The sequence below is a fragment of the Grammomys surdaster genome, unplaced genomic scaffold (assembly GCF_004785775.1).
Source record: "Grammomys surdaster isolate TR1022 unplaced genomic scaffold, NIH_TR_1.0 237, whole genome shotgun sequence".
NCBI classification, from domain to species: Eukaryota; Metazoa; Chordata; class Mammalia; order Rodentia; family Muridae; genus Grammomys; species Grammomys surdaster.
The window spans coordinates 875046-892910 of record NW_021604682.1 but is presented as its reverse complement, the minus strand read 5'-3'; the positions used below and the strand labels follow the sequence as shown (position 1 = coordinate 892910).

General features: G+C 44.1%; 1 protein-coding gene and 1 non-coding gene across 3 annotated transcripts in view; both read right to left on the bottom strand.

Moving 5' to 3' along the window:
- Pcbp3 (poly(rC) binding protein 3) overlaps nucleotides 1-17865 on the bottom strand; it is a 130940-nt gene that overhangs the window by 86256 nt on the left and 26819 nt on the right. The gene's annotated exons all lie outside the window — the stretch shown is intronic.
- On the bottom strand, nucleotides 4106-4212 carry LOC114626569. Its single transcript, XR_003712257.1, has one exon. It is a non-coding gene; the product is annotated as a U6 spliceosomal RNA (small nuclear RNA).

The window sequence follows — 17865 nt, the reverse complement described above, 5'->3', positions numbered from 1 at the left end:
GTTTCTGATTGTGTTTTTATGGTTGGGGTGTGTGTGTGTGTAATTTTGGTTTGTTTGTTTTCTAAAGAGAAAGAAGGTGTAGAGTTGGATGGGTGGGAAAGTAGGGAGGATCTGGGAACAAATTGGGGTCAGGGAAGACTGTGATCAGTGTGTATTATATGGAAAATTATTTTCAATGATAAAAGCATCTTTCACATGTTTACTGGGTTTATTTTATTTAGTGTCTCAGAGAGCTTAAGTAGGGCCATCTATGTGAGCCCGAGTTTGTGGCTGGACTAAGAAAGACAACTGACTTTTATAGATTGACCTTGTATCCTCTAGCCCAGCCAAACTTCTTCTTAGGTGTACTTAGCTTGTTTGGGATGTTATATAGTGACAATTGGCTCAACAGAAAGCAGGGTTGCTTCTTCTTTCCCAGTTCCAAAGCCTTTTAGTTCTGTGTTCACCGGAGTGAACTTTCTAAAATCTCCAGAACAGGAATGAACAGAAAAAGTAAGAGCAGGGTCATGATCTTAAAGGGGAAAGCATCCAAATTTCCACTGGGTTAAAATTTAAAAATCAGGCAAACAAATCATTTGGTTCTTCAAGCTCTAACCCTAAGGGATGGTGAGAGTCTTGAGGGCCCTCTCTAGCAGGCCCTGAAAGGCCTATGCCATGTGGTAGTAGACATGGGAGGTACTAGAGTAGCACACGAAAGACGGAGAATACTGGTCCCAACAGAACCCATGTTCATAGGAGCCAGAGGTCTCACAGTCTCTTCATGACACCCTTTTGTCGCTGCTGGTCTCCAGAGTGTGGGGAGCAGTTATGGGACACAGCCTAACTAAACAGCCTGCATGGCTGAAGTCACGTAAAAGAGAGAGCCAGACAAAGCTTGAGAGTACATATACATTGACACAGAGCTAAGATCCAAATTGACCCTTCCTTTAGGAAGAAACAGTCACGAGCACATCCTGTCACAGAGAAGAAAAAAACAAAACAAAACCAAAAAACGGGAAAAAACAGAAAGTTTTTAAAGAACATGCTCAGAAGAACTATATCCGAGAGAAAATGGTTTTAAGTCAATAGCCTGAATGTGCTTCAGAAACCAAAACCTCAAACATGTAAACTCGGGTTTCTTCATTCTGAGAAAGAGCCTTTAAACTTTGTCTTCTGCAATTTCCTACTCTCCGGTCGGCTAGGGTTTTAAAAAATCTTATTAGTAAGAAGTCAGACTTCATTTGTGTTGTTATTGTTTACTTTTTCTTTGTTGTTTACTTTTTGGTTTTGTTGTTTTTTTTATAACTTTTATTTGTCATTATTTTTAATGGGGTCATTTTCAATAGAAGGGTTTTGAAATTATTACTTCTTAAAATAAATTTGTTATCCCCCCCCAAAAAAAGAGAAAGAAAACAAAACCTCAACAGATGAAAGCCCACAGGATGTCAGTCTAAAGAGAAGGAAATAGGAAAACCAAGGAATAATTATAACAATTATAATGGGTTAAATACAAAACAGTTACAACCATGTCAAGTCTCAATAAAGTATAGAAAAAAAAATCCCACAATGTTAATTTTTAGACTTTTGATATGTATGTTATAATCTAAATAACCAATGAGGCTAGGTACCTAGTCAGGGACTATGACTACGAGGTCAGGGAAAAGGGTCTCCCAAGGAAGTGGAAACAAAATATAATTTTACATAGGAATAAAGGGAAACTAGAATAGAAGGGGTAAAGGAGGAGAGGAGAGGGAGGCAGAGAAAAGGAAGGACTATGGGATAGAACAGCTAACCCTAAAGGCCTTATGAAAAACTATATAGAAGCCTTCTAGTGTAGAAGCCGCCTACAATGCATGCATAGATAGCAAGAAGCTAAACAGAGTCACTATGTATCAGGAGAGACAATGTCCTACCTAGACATCTTATACTACCATGTAAAACCTCCAGTGCCAAGAATAGGTCACATCTTATTTTCCAAAGGGTCCCATGGACTTCCCCCACGGTAAAATATCACAGATTATTGCCAATGGATTGGTTGTTCTTCACAACCTGAAGGTAAGGCCCTGTTGATGAAGACAATACTTAAGCCCTTAAAGATGGAGAAGTTGAATTTCTTCCAGGAGAAGGTGCCCAATTACAAGTTTCACCTCTACTGCATAGATCGTTCTATTGTTCATGGATGGTACTCTGAATGCTACCAGAGGAGAAAGGCAATCTCTATCACCCAGCTATGAACCCTGCAACCTGCACCAATGACCTGCCTGCAAGATGTTCAGGTGCGATAATGGCACAGACGTTATGGCAGTAACCAAACACTTCTTAAAATCAAATTTAAGGTCCACTCTATGAGATGGAACCACACCTGACACTGTTAAAGTGGCCGAGAACCTGAGTCTAAACAGGTTCTGGGTCCAGGGAAAACCTACTACTATTTTTCTGCTGTAGTAAAATTAAATAAAATGAAGCCATGGCAATAAAATGATTCCTGATGACGTTCTGCTGTATCCATAGATCGGTGTCTCATTCGTCCTCCATCCATGAAGCTTCTTCTTACAATAAATAGGAATGAACACAGACCCACAGCTGAACAACAAGCAGAGTGAGAGACTTTGGAACGCTCAGTCCTAAATGGGTTGCCTTCAACAACCTCTCCCACCCACCCCTACCCAACTCAGTCATCTATGCAGAAGATTAGGTGGGAAGGTTGTTAAGAACCAGAGACCATGGATGGCTCCAAAGAAGCAGTACCTCTCAGACACAACAGGACTGATGCACATATGAACTCACAAACACTGTGGCCACCCACAGAAAACCCACACAGATCTAAGAGGGTCCAGCACTGAGAGGGAAAAGTGGACACAGAGCCCCACCCTTAACCAAGAAGATAGTTGCAATTGATGGCTTCTGGCAAAAGAAGATCCGCTTCCTCCAAAGGAAGTCTCACTGGGTATATTAACCATATTCCGGGGTAGGCCCCATGCCCTAGAGTAGTTGATCAAAACAGGTTCCATGGTTTTTCTGTTTTCTTTGGGGGAGAGGAGCTTTGGCTTCATTTTGTATATTTCAGTGTTCGTTGTCTTATTGGATGGTCGTTTTGATTTTCATTTTGTGGGCTTTTTTAAGAGAGAGAGACATAAAAAATATGATTGAAATATATTTTAATGCAATATAGGGTAGGTGGGGCAGAGTTGGGAGAGCTGGGGGAGGGGAGAACATATAATTAAAATATACTGCATTATAAAATGAGGAAAAACCCCATATAGTTCTAAACAATGACCAACTCCACTTAGTTGTTCTCACTCCGTCTCTTGATGTCTGCTCACTAGATCTGATAGTAGAAAGCAGACCCCTTTGAGTGCTTTCATCCAATGGAGGATGTACAGGAGGGAAGCTATGTGGTCCTTGTCCCTTGGTGACATCCAGTGTCCACCTGGAGGGCCCTCTTTTGTGCTCAAAGGGTACAGAGGAATAAGCAGCCTCCCCCAGGGCTCAGGGTGCACTTCCAGAAAAACATAAGGAGCAACTGCAGGCCGAACCTGGTAAGGCTCTTTTCTTTCTTTCTGGTCTTCTCACAGAATTCATTACAAGATGTGTTTTTCTAACGAGAAAGCTGCGGATTTTACTTGGTTGCACTTAAGACTCAGTCACTGGGCTGTGATCAGCCTTCCCTGAGAGATGTGACACCTCACTCGTCTCACTTGTGTGACAGGTGCCGTTCTTCCTGCTTCACTATGACACATGCCATCGAGTCCTTCATACAGAGACCACCACCAGATGTGGAGTGGGAAGAAGAACGGTGGGATCTGAAAACTCAATAGACTGGTACCTGCATGCTGAGCCAGAGTAATGGGAGAAGGTACCTACAGCATCTGGACATAAAACCAGCTTCAAGCCATGGTTCTAGGAATTAGATGAAACAATGCATTAGGAGTCACATGAGGACAGTAACCATCATTCCCATCACACCACAGGACCAGGGCCCACAGCTGTCCACATTGTGGGCTACAGGCAGACCCATGGGTGCATGTAAATCCAGCATGAGCACATGACCATGTGAATTCTAGTACAGTATTTTTTAAAAATTTTTATTGGATATTTTATTTACATTTCAGATGTTCTCCCCTTAAAAAATATAGAACGCCTCACGAATTTGCATGTCACCCTTGTGCAGGGGCCATGCTAATCTTCTCTGTATCGTTCCAATTTTAGTGTATGTGCTGCTGAAGCGAGCACTCTAGTACAGTCTTTAGGGGACCACTTTCCTTCAAAGTGTAAGTCTTACCTACCAATCTTAACCAATGAAGATTCTATTCCACTGTAGCCACAGAATGAATGCAGGAAACATTATGAAAGCTGACAAGAGGCAGCAAGCGCCCTGCAGCACTCCTGGAACCCTGGAGCTTAGACCTCTGATGACAACGGAGTGAGTTAAACACAGCTGGGGGCAGATCACCATGGCTCAGCACAAGCAGCTAGTGCTGGTGGCAGGCGAAACCCCAATGGCAAGCATACATACATATCCTGGCAGAGAAACAGGGGCATCACCTCTCTGGAGCACTCTGTGCCAGCATGCCTCTGTGCTAGGTTCTCATAAACACTGACAGCATCTCTGAGCCCATGGAGCAGCTGGTGAGGAGAGGCTCAGCCCCTGATCACAGAGAGTGACAGCATGCTCTTCATCCATCTCTTCTACCTACAGGCCCCATTCTTTAAGAGGCCCAACTCCCATCCCCCACCCCCACCTACAGTTAGGCAGAGCTGGCAAGCCAGTGGGCTAGAACAAGTAACCAAACGCTGATCCATCAGCATCCCACACGACAACTGTGATGAATAGGGGTGCAGGAGCCCCTTCCATATTTCCTTTGCTAAACAAGTTGGTTTCCACAACTTAATTAAAAGTGATGGTGTTGGTTTCCATTAAACCCACAGGGGGCTCCTAGTGACCATCACCCCATGGACGAATGTGATCAAGATCTACCAAACCCGTGAATACATTATCTAAGTAGCATCTGTTTGGCATTCATAGGAAACCGGGATTGCACTGTGGGTGCGATGCTAGCTGTGAAGGCTCCACTAATGATTTCACCGTGTAGCTGAAGCGCCCGCAGCCGCCTAACATGTGTAAAGGCGGCGTCAAGTTCAACACGTTTTTTTAGAAGTGAGTCTGCCAGGGGCAGAAGTCTTCATCTCATCGAGTGTTTGTGCTCAGAACATCAGGGAGGCTTCCTGTCCTAATGCAGAGCTTTCACGACAGTTGGCTACACATGGCTGACAGCATGGCTGGCCTCTGCTGGGGCCGCAGCAGCTTGTATCTATGGGTGTTGACTCAAAAATGGGTGGACAGGCCATTCCATGTTGGGTGTTAGAGAGCAGGGAAGGGTTAGGACAATAAAGGACAGGAGCTGCCATGCCTGGCAGGAAGAATATTGCTGCCCTGGCAATGTTTGGACAATGACAAGGGCTGTATCTACGCCCAGGCAAAAACAAGCCAGCCAATCTTGTTTCAGCTTCATGAGAGAGGAAGCCCTAACTCATGGCTTCCTTGCCCTCATCCTGACCCCTGAGAGAGCTGGCATGGCCCTCCTTTCCCTGCCACTTGCCAATGACCTTCCAGCTTCAGCCTGCTGTGTCAGGTGGTACTTGATCCACACAACAAGGCAGGACTATGGCCCTCAGTGGGTCAGTGGGTCACATGGAGCTGTCTCTGCAACTAATGGCTTCTAAGTCTCGCTATTCCCCCACTCTAGTAAACTGGGGTGACAATGTCACCTTACGAAGATAAGACAGCACAGCTCCTATGGAAGACAGGTGGTTCCTCGGTAAAGTTAAATGGGGAACTGCCACAGCTACATTTAATTCAATTCCCAGGGAACTGAAAGTTTCCAAACCAAATAATAATAACCATTATCATTGTCATTGTCATCCAAGAAGCTTCATGGCCAAAAAGAAAAAACAAATAGGCAAAAAACCAATGTTTATCAACAGAAAAATGGACTGAATTAAACACTCTATCTCTACAATTCTTATTCAGATATAAAAAGTAATAGGGGTTGGGGATGTAGCTCAGTGGTAGAGTTATTTGTACAGCATCCACAAGGCCTGGGAGCAACCTCTAGAGCTACAAAATAATAATAATAATAATAATAATAGACAAAGCTATGAAGGTAGGTCTGAGACATGCCATAACACTTTGAAAGTGAACACGTAGTGAAGGGAGCCTGTCAATCAGACTGTGGTATATGATTACACATGTCTGAAATGTCCAAGACAGGCAGAGACAGAAAAGGGGACCAGTGAAGGTGGAAACGGAGAATGGAGGTGGCTGCTTCATAAGATCAGGTTTTTCTTTAAAATGTTAAAATACTTACTCTAGAGCTAGACAGATGTGGAAGCTGGGCAAACCACAAATATACTGGATGCACTGAGCAATGGGTCGCCTTGAAAATGGTGAGTTTCATATGATATGAATCATTTCTCAATATATGGTTATAGTAAAGTGATCCCCACGCAGAGCTGTGTTACCTACAAAAGTTGCACTGTGGGGGGGGGGGGGGGATGAGAAGCAGAGAGAGATGGAGGGTGCTGTTGGCCCATATCTGATCATCTGATTTTCGAAGCTTCTGTTAATTATGTGTTGTTCTTCCCACTTGGTTTAAAAGAAAAAATTAACTACTTCTAAATAGTCCACGAGTTAATTAGCCATGGGACCCGAAGTGAGTAGCAACCATTCTCAGGCTAAGCATAGCCCTGGCAACGACAAGAAATTGGCCTCCAAGTAACTGGCCAACACCATTTATCTCTGCAGGGACTACGCCCATTGTGTAAATGTGTGGGCTGCTCTCGTGAATGTGTAGCCGGAACTCACAGAAGGGGCATTTTAATCTGTGCAGCTGCCACGACAAAATTCTTAAGTAGCTCAAACAGCAAGCCTTTCTTCCTGACACTCCTGGGGGCTGCAGGATGTGATCAGTGTACCAGTACGACCTGGCTCAGGCAAAGGCTCAATCTCCAGCTTGCCCACTTTATGCACTCTGTACTAAGCTCCTGCCTCCCGCTAAGGGCACCATGGTCCATCAGTGGCTTCACTCAGCTTTAACTTAGTTAGCACCATGGTATCATGTATGCTGGTCCCCACTGCATGTGGACCCTCGGCCATGACTGGTCACCCTTTGAACCCTCCCTCTGGCTCAGTCCCCACTGTCCATGCTGGACCAGGAACAGCTGCCCTAACTGTCCAGCGCCAAGCCTCTGGGGGCCACTGTCACTGTCAACAGAGCTCTATGTACTTCCTCTTTCCAGGAGCAAAGAAGCTCTGGCACAGTCCTGCTGGCTCTCGGGAAGCCACATCTGTCTCCACGCTTGTAATTATCACTTAGCAAGCACACAGAATGATGACACCACTCTTGCCTTGCCAAAATGTGACAAACAGAAAACACTGTAAAGCTATTTTTGACATTCGATGATTCTATTTAAATTAAAAGCACGAAAACACCCTTGAGGTAGTGACATTGTCCCCTCTGTGTACTGTCACAACCACAGCTGAGTGCCCCTCCCCTTCTTCTACTGGAGGTCTGTCCCAGCTGAGTGTATGAGAGGGTCAGGAGAGAGGGTCAGAGCCACAGTGCCTCACACAGAAGTGGTCAGCATACAATCGTATTGCCTGGGCTGCCGGGCCCAGGATTCCTGACCCTGTATCACAAAAGCAGTGACCTTGGTGGAGAAAGAAGGGTGTCTAGGAGCCGGCTTCACATTTCTACATAATGCCACTTTTGCTTCATTTATTTCAGAAACAAAACACATGCTGTATGTAAACACCCCATCATGCCAGAAGCTAAAGGAATTGTTTCACGTAGGCTAACTCCTATCAAACAACTCTCAAGCAAGACCAGTGAGCAGACTAAACCTCCCCAAGACCACAGCAACAACCAATAGCATATCTTAAGGATGCTAGGTGGGGGAATAAGGTAGCAGAGCTGGCTAGTCCTGGGTCTGCCCTGCGTATATGGTGCTGATGTTGCAAAACCCACATCCAGTAACCAGTCCTGGCCAGGCTGCTGATCAAATGCTATGGCAATACTAACAATGGGGCACAGAGCAGGAGAGTACAACTCCATGTTCTGCCTCCCCATCGGGGCTCCTTTATGATGCCTCTCACCATCCAGGCTCCCCTAGGATTCTCCCCCCCCGCCTCCTCTTCTAAGCAGGTAATTTTGGCATCTGCACATTCATATTTTGAATGTTTCTCATATTTTGAATGTTTCTCTACACTTAAAGGAAATAAAATTAAAAGGAAAAATAACAAACCATCTACACTCAGTCTCTCTCACACAGTGTTTTGACACGTATTACATTGCAGTGCGATGCTCGCAGGACCTAGCAGCTGAAACGTCTGCTCTACATACCTGAGAGCACACCAGGGACTGAACAGGCCTCCCAGGGTATGTATGTATGTCAGTCTATGTATCACTTAAACTACAAACAGGAGCTTAGCATGCCAATAGAAAGAAAGAATAGAAACAAATGTTTTATAGCAAATACTCAGTTCTACAGGACCTGAGGACAGGCCACTGTACCAATGGTGGGACACTTATGTGTCCAGCAGAGGGCAGCCTGAGACCCTGGTGTAGTCATCATCAGACCACATGGTGCCTGGTCCGGGAACATCACAGAGGTGTGTGTGTCAGAGCAACAAAAAGCACACCGCACCAAAGGAAGTTAAACATGGAGTCTTTTCTTATCACCAGGGATCGGGGGTGGGGGGAGGCGCTTCCAGAAAAGTCTATGAAAATAACCACAGAAGTTATGACACAGAACAGCCAAGGCTCAATGTCCCCTGGAAAGTCTGTGGGATGGAGTCTCATGACACTCTACTCTTGTCAGACTACAAGAAAATATGAGAAATTCCTTTATGAGTAGGGTGGCTGGAAATGTTTCTGCAAATGTTTTGTGTAGCATTTCACCCTGAAAGGGTAGAGACTAGGCCTCAACTTTAGGGTGAACTTAAAGGAGAAGCACTGAGTGATGGAGACAGGGAGGTGGCGCGGTGCCTCCTTGCCCTCAGTCTTAGGTTCTTCTCTTTAAGAGCATTCAGTGGCCATGCATGCGATGCCATGCAGAAAGGCAAGGCACTCACTAAGACCTGCAGTGGAGCCTGAAGGAACCGAGGTCTCCACCCCACAGCCTGTGAGGAAGCCCACATAAGGGCAGGCCTCCGTCCCAAGCTCAGTCAACATGCACAGCATTACAGTAGACCCAGCAAGTAGCGCCTCTCCCTACTCTTCAGTTCCTGCCCACACCCAAAGTGAGATAATACGTAATCATTACTTTAAGGAACAGTTTGGGACTGGTACATGGCGAGAGAAACCAGCACAATGGCATTTCAGCCAACGATGGGCCTCATCCAGGATTATGGTCCCAGAAGAATATACAACAGCACACCCAATTATATGTAGACAATGTACAACGGGGTTACTGTTTATGTGTTCAGTATATGTTTATATCTTCACCATACTTCTTAATGTTATTTTAAAGTATCCTGCTACATAGAAAAACAGCTTTCTGTAAGCAGTCAGTTGTGTGACCCCTTGATGACCCAAGGGGCCATATCTCAGGTGACATAACTTATGCCATCCAGCGTGTGTGAGTGTATTGGATGAGATTTGAACAAAGGAAAAATCCACCTAATGAGACATTTCTCTAAATGTGTTCCCATCATATTAAGTGACAGGAGATTGTCTGGAAAAGAAGCACTCGGATGAAATCTACAGAGATATCTGTCAAGAAAAACAGACTAGAAAACACAAGCCTATGTCAGGGACAACAGCAAGCCCCACCGAAAACTCAAGTAGAGAGAAACCAAATGCAATCAGAGGGCAGTGCAAGAAAATCTACTAGACAAGCCACCAAGACTGTGTGGAAAGTAGGGAAGCCCTCTGGTACCCCCCTAGTTGGCCAGTGGTGTCTGTGCCACACTCTAGCTGACAAAGAAGAAAGTCAAAGCGAGTGTGTCCTCCAGGCCTGCGGTATCATATACCCTCTGACACTCACTCCATACCCAGCTGCAAGTCTGTGTCATGGCCCAGAGATAGGCCACAGTGAGCAGTCAGCATCCATGAGACAACAGAGACACCGCACTAGAACCCAGTGACAGGCCATAGTGAGCACCTAGCATTCTCAAAATGCCAACTTTACCATGTAATAGAGAAACACTTCCTGGGAAACCTGCATGCTGGTTATCAAACACTGAGATATGCCACCAGAGGGAACAGTAAGAAAACAGTAATCGCCGGGGTTATATGGTCCAGGCCTGGCCCTGAGACCGACTGTACACAAGACAACATAAACATAGACTTCTAAGGGTGGGAAATACTGTTAAGATCCAGGCCCAACATACAACCTTTAGAGAGAGCAAGACTGAGTCAGAGCGAAGTGGAAACAACAAGAAGAATCTGAGGGGTTCAGCAGTGTGTAGGCAAAGGGAAAAGGTAGCAGAGAACACTGAGGGAACCTGAGAACCCTGACATCCATGGGACACAATGAGATATGACAAGCAATTCCCTCCCTGCACAGCCCGTTCAAAAAAGCAATTCACTCAGGACACTTCCCAAAGCACCTTGGTACCTGTAGAGGTTTCTGATACATCTGGATTTGCCTATCAGTTTATACTGTATTTTCTCTATGAGGACCTTTCAAGTCTCCTGTGTTGTTTTTTTCAGTTTCTTCCACTATTTTACATACTTTTTTCTCCTTATTTTTTTTTATCCTGGAATCAACTCATTAAGTCTCTATATCAGTGGCTCTCAACTTCCCTAATGCTGTGACCCCTTAATACAGTCCCTTATGTTGAGGTGACATGGAACTATAAAATTATTTTTGTTGTTAATTCATAGCTGTAATTTCACTACTGTTATGAGTCATAATGTAAATGTTTATGGTTTCCAATGGTCTTAAAGGACCCCTGTAAAAGAGTGGTTTGGCACCCCTCCCCTCCCCAAGGAGCCATGGCTCACAGGTTGAGAACCACTGCCCTAGAAGATCCCAGTCTGCCAGTCTGCTGTTCTCACACTTCACCCAGACGGTCCCGGGCCTTTAACCCTCACCGCTCCAATCTTCACTAATGGGCTCTGTCACTGATGTATCAGTGTGGCTGATCCGGAGGAAACTTGCCACATGGTTGGAATTACAGGCACATAATTCTGCTTCCAACTCAACATCAGACTGTGCCTATGTGTGTCCCCCCCTAAAACTGAACACACAGAAAGGCTTTTGCTAAAGGCCTACAACTATCAAGTTATCTCTGGTTTTATCTGTTCTAAAATGTGTTTGGCTCGCCTATCTATTCCTGAAAGCTGTATTCATTAAGAACGAAATGCCAAGCAGATGTCTTCTTTCCATTTGATAAGGTGCTGTCCAGCCAGGTCACCACCTTCCTACGACAGGCAAAGCTAATGCTACTCATTTCTTGGAAGGTGGTGGCACTTTCTGCCTGTTCCCAACACCTGGAGTTTTACTACCACGAGGCAGGAAGCAGAGCTGTTTCCATCTCACCTGGTTGACACTTGAAGGAATTTTTCAAATTGAACCTGGGTGGCTTTTGACCCTAGAAAATAGCTGGATTTTTTTTTTAAATATTACTTCTACTCTACAGTCTCCTCTTTCTAAAAAAACAGTTAATCTTGTGTGGGGTTTTAGGGTCCCCAGTCCAATCTGGTATCCTCTCTTGCACATCTTTTTCTGTATCCTAGACACTCAAGGTAAAAGCTACAGAAGAAAGGTGCGCACAAAACGAAGCCAAGCAGCACAGAACGTCATACAGCTAAGGTTGCTAAAGAAGGGCAATTCAATATGGAAAAGAGATAAAACATTACACAGGACATAGAATCCCCGAACCTGTAATCCTAGCATGTGGGAGGCTGAGGGAGAGAGTAAGTTTGAGGCCAGCCTATGCTACATGGCAAGTTCTAAGCCAGAGTACACAGGATACACAGGGCAAAAGTATCAAAAAAGAAGGACAGACACACTGACTGACAGGAAAAAAGGACAGGCTTGATTGATTTTAATGTTAACAGAGGCTATTCTGAAATCACTCTGATATCAAACAGAATTGTGACTAGATATAAAGATATTTCTGAAAACCATTTAGGAAATTTCATTTATAGTTGAAAATTCTTCACAAACAAAATTATAAGCCCAAGTGCTTATGATACAAAGTCTAAAAATCATGAAGGACAGAATGCTAATTCCCCTAAAAAACAAACAAGACTTCCTGAGCTCACGACCACCTTGATGCTTGAGGGCGAAACTCTATCTATTTTGAGAAAGAAAATCACAGGTCAGAATTCTGATTGTGGTTGCAAAAAAAAAAAAAAAAATCCTCCTAGGCAACACATTATAAGCAAGTAAGACTTGACTCATCAATGTTAATTCAATGAGCAGCAAGGAACATGATTTATCATTTTGTAGATTAAAAATTAAAAAAAACTACATGTTTCAATAAGCATTTGACAAAACTAACAAAACCCTGAGTAATCTGCTGAAATTCATCAAATATTCACGGTTCTCAGTAAACTCCTTACACACAGCCCGGCCAGGAATAGTGCAAGGCTGGCCAGGCTCATCATGTCTAGTCACCGACACCCTGACATGCCGGTAACGAAGGATAAATAAACACATGGACTGGGATCTTGCAAGAAGAAAACGAACGAGAGCAAATACAGTGAGGCTTCGAGATGCGAGTTTGGTAGTTAAAGTCAGTTGTATTTATTATATAAGCTAGCAAGAAAAATTCAGATGAACTCAGTTGTACTTGTGATAGTACAGAACAGAGCAAAATACTTAGAATGAACCTGAACACAAACACAAGCCTTACCGTGTAAAAACTACAAAGCACTCATTGTTGGAAGATCTTAAAAGAGCCAGATAAACATAAGCCACTCTGCAAGACTTCCTGTTGTTAGCATGGGAATGCCCCCTAGATTTATCTGTGATTTGAGGCAATCCTTGGCAAATCTGCCCTTAATTCCAGGAGTGGGCAAGCTGACCCCAAACTCAGACACCGAATGCCAGGTGATTTGGAATAGCCTGAGCATCCTCGAGCCACAAGAACAAAGGCAGGCTCCTCCTGGCCTGCTTCAAAGCGTCGCTAGGCTAGGCTGCAGGTGTAGCTAGAGTACGCGCTGGCACAAGAATATACCTGTGAGTCATGGGTTAGAACTGGGAATCCAGAAATAAACCTCATATCTATAACTAGATCTTATTTTTTTTTTTAACTAGAATGCTAAGACCTTTCAACGGGGAAAGAACAGTCTTTTCAACAAATTGTATTATGACAAATGAATCTCCTCGTGCAAAAGAGTGCTTTTGGACCCCTGGTTCATATTATATGCTGAAGCTAACAAAACAAAAAACAACAACAACAAAAAAAAAACAGACAAAAGAGCTAAGATTAGCAAGCTCTTAGAAGACATACAGGTGCGAATCTGATTTTCATGTATTTATTGAAGGCCTGGGATTGGGCAACAATTTTTCTAGCATGACCTTTAGTATAAGTGGCTAATGGCAAGAAAAATGGGTAAATTGGGCCTGATCAAAATTAGAAGCTTTTCTGTGTCAAATGACACTACCCAAAGTAAAAAGGCAATCCATGGAATGGAAGACATCTTATGACTGTCTTATGTTTGATAATAGTATTGTATCCAGAATAGCCAAAGAACCCTTATGGCTCAACAATAAAAAGACAAACAGCTCAATTAAAAATAGGCAAGGAATTTGAATGCTATTTCTCCAGAGAAGATACACACGTGACTAATAAGCAGCACCCAACGCTGCCAGGCATTGACAAAATGTTCAACAATGCCACAGTAGGGTACTTTCCTACCTACTAGGCGTAGCAATGGTGCAAAAGCAAAGATAACAAGTGCTGACAGAGATGGGGTGAAAATCAGAATGCATACCCATCTTGTTAAAGAGCAGAGCATCTTTGGAAGACAGTTGAGCATTTCTGAAAAGTTAAACATAACGTGCTATAGAGGCTGTGATGGAAAACGTTATCAAAGTCTTAGTCACGCATGGACCCTGCATGCTACACTACAAACGTGCCAAGCAAGATGTGCTTGTGGTACAACAATGGCCTGAGACAGGGGAGTAACCACCCAGTTTCTTATTGGGTGTGAGCCCGTGAGCCCCATTCCACGGCAGGAAATTCATGTCTGGTACTGTAAACCCAGCCCTTCTGTCCAGAGAACCTAGCAGGGTGGCTCGTGTGTGTGTGTGTGTGTGTGTGTGTGTGTGTGTGTGTGTGTGTGTGTGTGCGCGCGAGCGCGCGCGTGTGGCAGAGAGAGAGAGAGAGAGATAGAGAGACAGAGAGAGACAGAGACAGAGAGAGACAGAGAGAGAGAGAGGGAGGGAGAGAGAGACAGAGAGAGAGACAGAGAGAGAGAGGGAGGGAGGGAGGGAGAGAGAGAGAGAGAGAGAGAGAGAGAGAGGAGAGAAACTTTGGTCAGAGAAGCTTCTTTATGCAGTGGTGACAATTACTAACACTATTCATAACTAGCCAAAGTGCTGAGAATCAGACTGCTGAATGCGCAATGTCTGTTGTGTTAGCTGTGATATCTGTGTCAAGCCCTCTGGGTTCACAGACTATCACAGGAGAGGAGGGTGGAAAGAGTGTAAAAGTGAGGAGGAGGAGGAGGAGGAGGAGGAGGAGGAGCAGAACGCTGGTTTCCAGGCACAGCAGCTACTGCAGTCTTAAAGATGTGAGAACCTGCATACAACATGTATCAAGGCTGGACCCAACCTCGTTCCGTCATGGCGGGGGAAGGCATTCATAGGTTCTCCTCCCGCCATAAGGATCTACAAGGCAGCGAAGGGGTGCTGAGAGGAAAGAGATTTCTTTCAATGGTGTAGCCCATGCTTGCACAAATAACCCCTCACTTAGGCTCCTGGAAGTAACCCTAATTGAATTCACTGATGCACACATGTGCACACACATACACACACACACACTCCTAAGCATTTCTATTTTATTGTTACTATTGTTGTTTGAGGGTTGGTTCTTCTTTTTAAGAGATATTAAAAACATTAAGGTTGAAGCCGTATTTTGACAGAAAATATCTGGAAAACATACCTGACAAATTATTCGTATCAGAGCATGTAAGAACATGACTTAAACGAAAACAACTAGTGCAAAAAACCATAAGGAGCAAAGTATTTGACCTGACCCGTCACCTAAGAGGACATATGGATTGTAAGTGAACACAGGGGGAAATAGTCTAGTGTCATATGTCAATGGGAAATGCACAAAGAGATACCACGACATAGTCATCAGAAAGAACAGACGTTTTTAAATTGACAGGTTGAGAACTGGGCATCCCAGGGGGCAGCAAGACCTCTTGGCATCACTTGAGCTAGTATGAGCAGCAGATGCAAGCAAAGCTGGCAGCATCTAACAGGACCAAACACACACACAGGCACCACAGGACAACATGAGCCGCTCCTAGAACCTCATCTGTGGAAGCTGTAAATGCTCACACACATATGGAGCTGTTGGAAAAAGGTTACATCATGTTGTTGTTATCTCTGAATTTAAATATCCAATCTCCACCACCAGAGAATGACAGACATGGCATATACATTGAGTATCACTACACACACACACACACACACAGGCACGCATGCACACATGCACGCATGCACGCACGCATGCAAACATGTATATACCAAAAAAGCATCATAGAAATATGAAAAGAACAGGCACTAGAAGCCACCCAGTACCTGACTCTGTTCTAGCACATTCTGAGATGGGAGACTGGCACTATAATCAACAGGCAGTGGTTGGCATAGGCTAGAGGGGACAGGCCAAGAGGAAGATGGGAGTGGTGAAAATAGTCTGTATCATGACTGCAATGGCAACTGAAACCCTCACTTTGTCAAAACTCAAAAAGCTATGTACTTAAGAGGAATACATCTTATATAAATTATACCTCGGTAAACATGATGTTAAAAAAAATACAGTATCATTCCAAGCATGATAAACATAATGAAATCTACACCCAGACATACCATGGTCAAAGCATGAAACACCAAAGATACAGAAGAGGTCTCAAAGGTGACTATCAGATTCCTTTTAAAACCTTTAAACGTGTCATTTAGAATGCTGGCTTCATAAAAGCCACAGAGCCAAGGACAGTAGAATACAATCCCTGCCACACTCAAGAATGTAGCTGAGAAAAATATCTTTTAAGAATCGAGTGAAGGATATTTTTCAAGTTTGTCCAAAACATTTTTATCATCATGCTTTTAGCTTCTCAGCTGCTGGCTTTCAGGCTGGACCACATCTAAAGCACAATGCAGGGCAATTCCATCAAAGTCTGAGGCTGCTGTGGTTATGAAGGTGCCGCCCTACACTTTCACCTGTAGAAGAGTTCAGCTTCTCTCAGGAGAAGATATTTTAAGTGCTGCTAAAACAAAACAAAAAACAATGATAATTTCTGGTGGTCATGATTAAAACTACTAACAAATTCTAGTAGTTAGCAAACCAAACTTACATCATAACAAAAAAGAAGAAGGAAGGAAGGAAGAAAGGAAGAAGAGAGAGAAAGGAAAGAAGAATCCAGTCATTAAGAAATAAATACCAGGGGGCTGGAGAGATGGATGGCTCAGCAGTTAAGAGCACTGACTGCACTTCCAGAGGTCCTGAGTTCAAATCCCAGCAACCGCATGGTGGCTCACAACCATCTGTAATGAGATCTGATGCCCTCTTCTGGTGTGTCTGAAGACAGCTACAGTGTATGCATAAATAATAAATAAATCTTTAAAAAAAAAAAAAGAAATGAATACCAGGATGGAGAGATGGCTCAGTGGTTAAGAGCACACTGGCTGCTCTTCCAGAGGTCCCAAGTTCAATTCCCAGCAACCATAAGGTGGCTCACAACCATCTGTAATGGGGTCTGATGCCCTCTTCTGGTGTGCAGTGTACTCACATACATAAAATAAATAAATGATCTTTTTTTTTAAAAAGGTACTAAGAAAGAAAGAGAGACAGAGAGACAGAGACAGAGAGAGAGAGAGAAAGAAAGAAAGGGGTCCCAAAATCACAAAGATCCCTTCCACCAGTAAAGTTGCAGCAAGCAAGTCAACACTGCAGATTTCTAGAGAGCTTCAATTGTCTCCTGTCTTTCAGCGTTGCTTCCGGGGTACTTGACCCCCATTTCCATTGTGATACTAATGCATATGCTATGCTAATTATACCAATATAATATGCTAATAAACTGCATCCCACTCTGACGTACTAATAAGGCACATCATTACTCCTAGCAACCAGCATCCTCCTCACTGCGCATCTGAGAGGTAGTGCACCTGAAGCTCAGCTGGAAGCCAAGGGCAGAGAGCCAGCTGCGCTGCCCAGAAGCCCAGCAGAGGAGGGCCAGCACTGGACCAAGCAGAGAAAGTTAGACACAGAGAACTGAAGGACCCTTCGTCCTCAGATGTGAATAAAGATACTTGTCCCTGTGAGACAAAGTATATACATGCAAGACAAACACAACAGGAGACACCAAAACTGTACAGTGAATGAGAAAGCTGAGGGGGAAATAACCACCTGTTAACTACAAGACAGGAGAAAACTTAGGGGCTCTCCATGTTTGTCAGTGTGTGTATGTGTGTGTGTGTAAAACTTAGGGCTATCTTATCTACCTAGGAAGAGGGCATTTTCTTGATTGTTATTTGATATTGCAGGACCAAGCCCACTGTGGACAGTACCATCCCTAGGCAGATGGGCCTGGGCTCTTTAAGAAAGCTGAACAGAAGAGAGAGGTGGGGGAGGGAGGGAGAAAGGGAGAGAGGGAGAGAGGGAGAGAAGGGGAGAGGGGGAGAGGGAAAGAGGGAGAG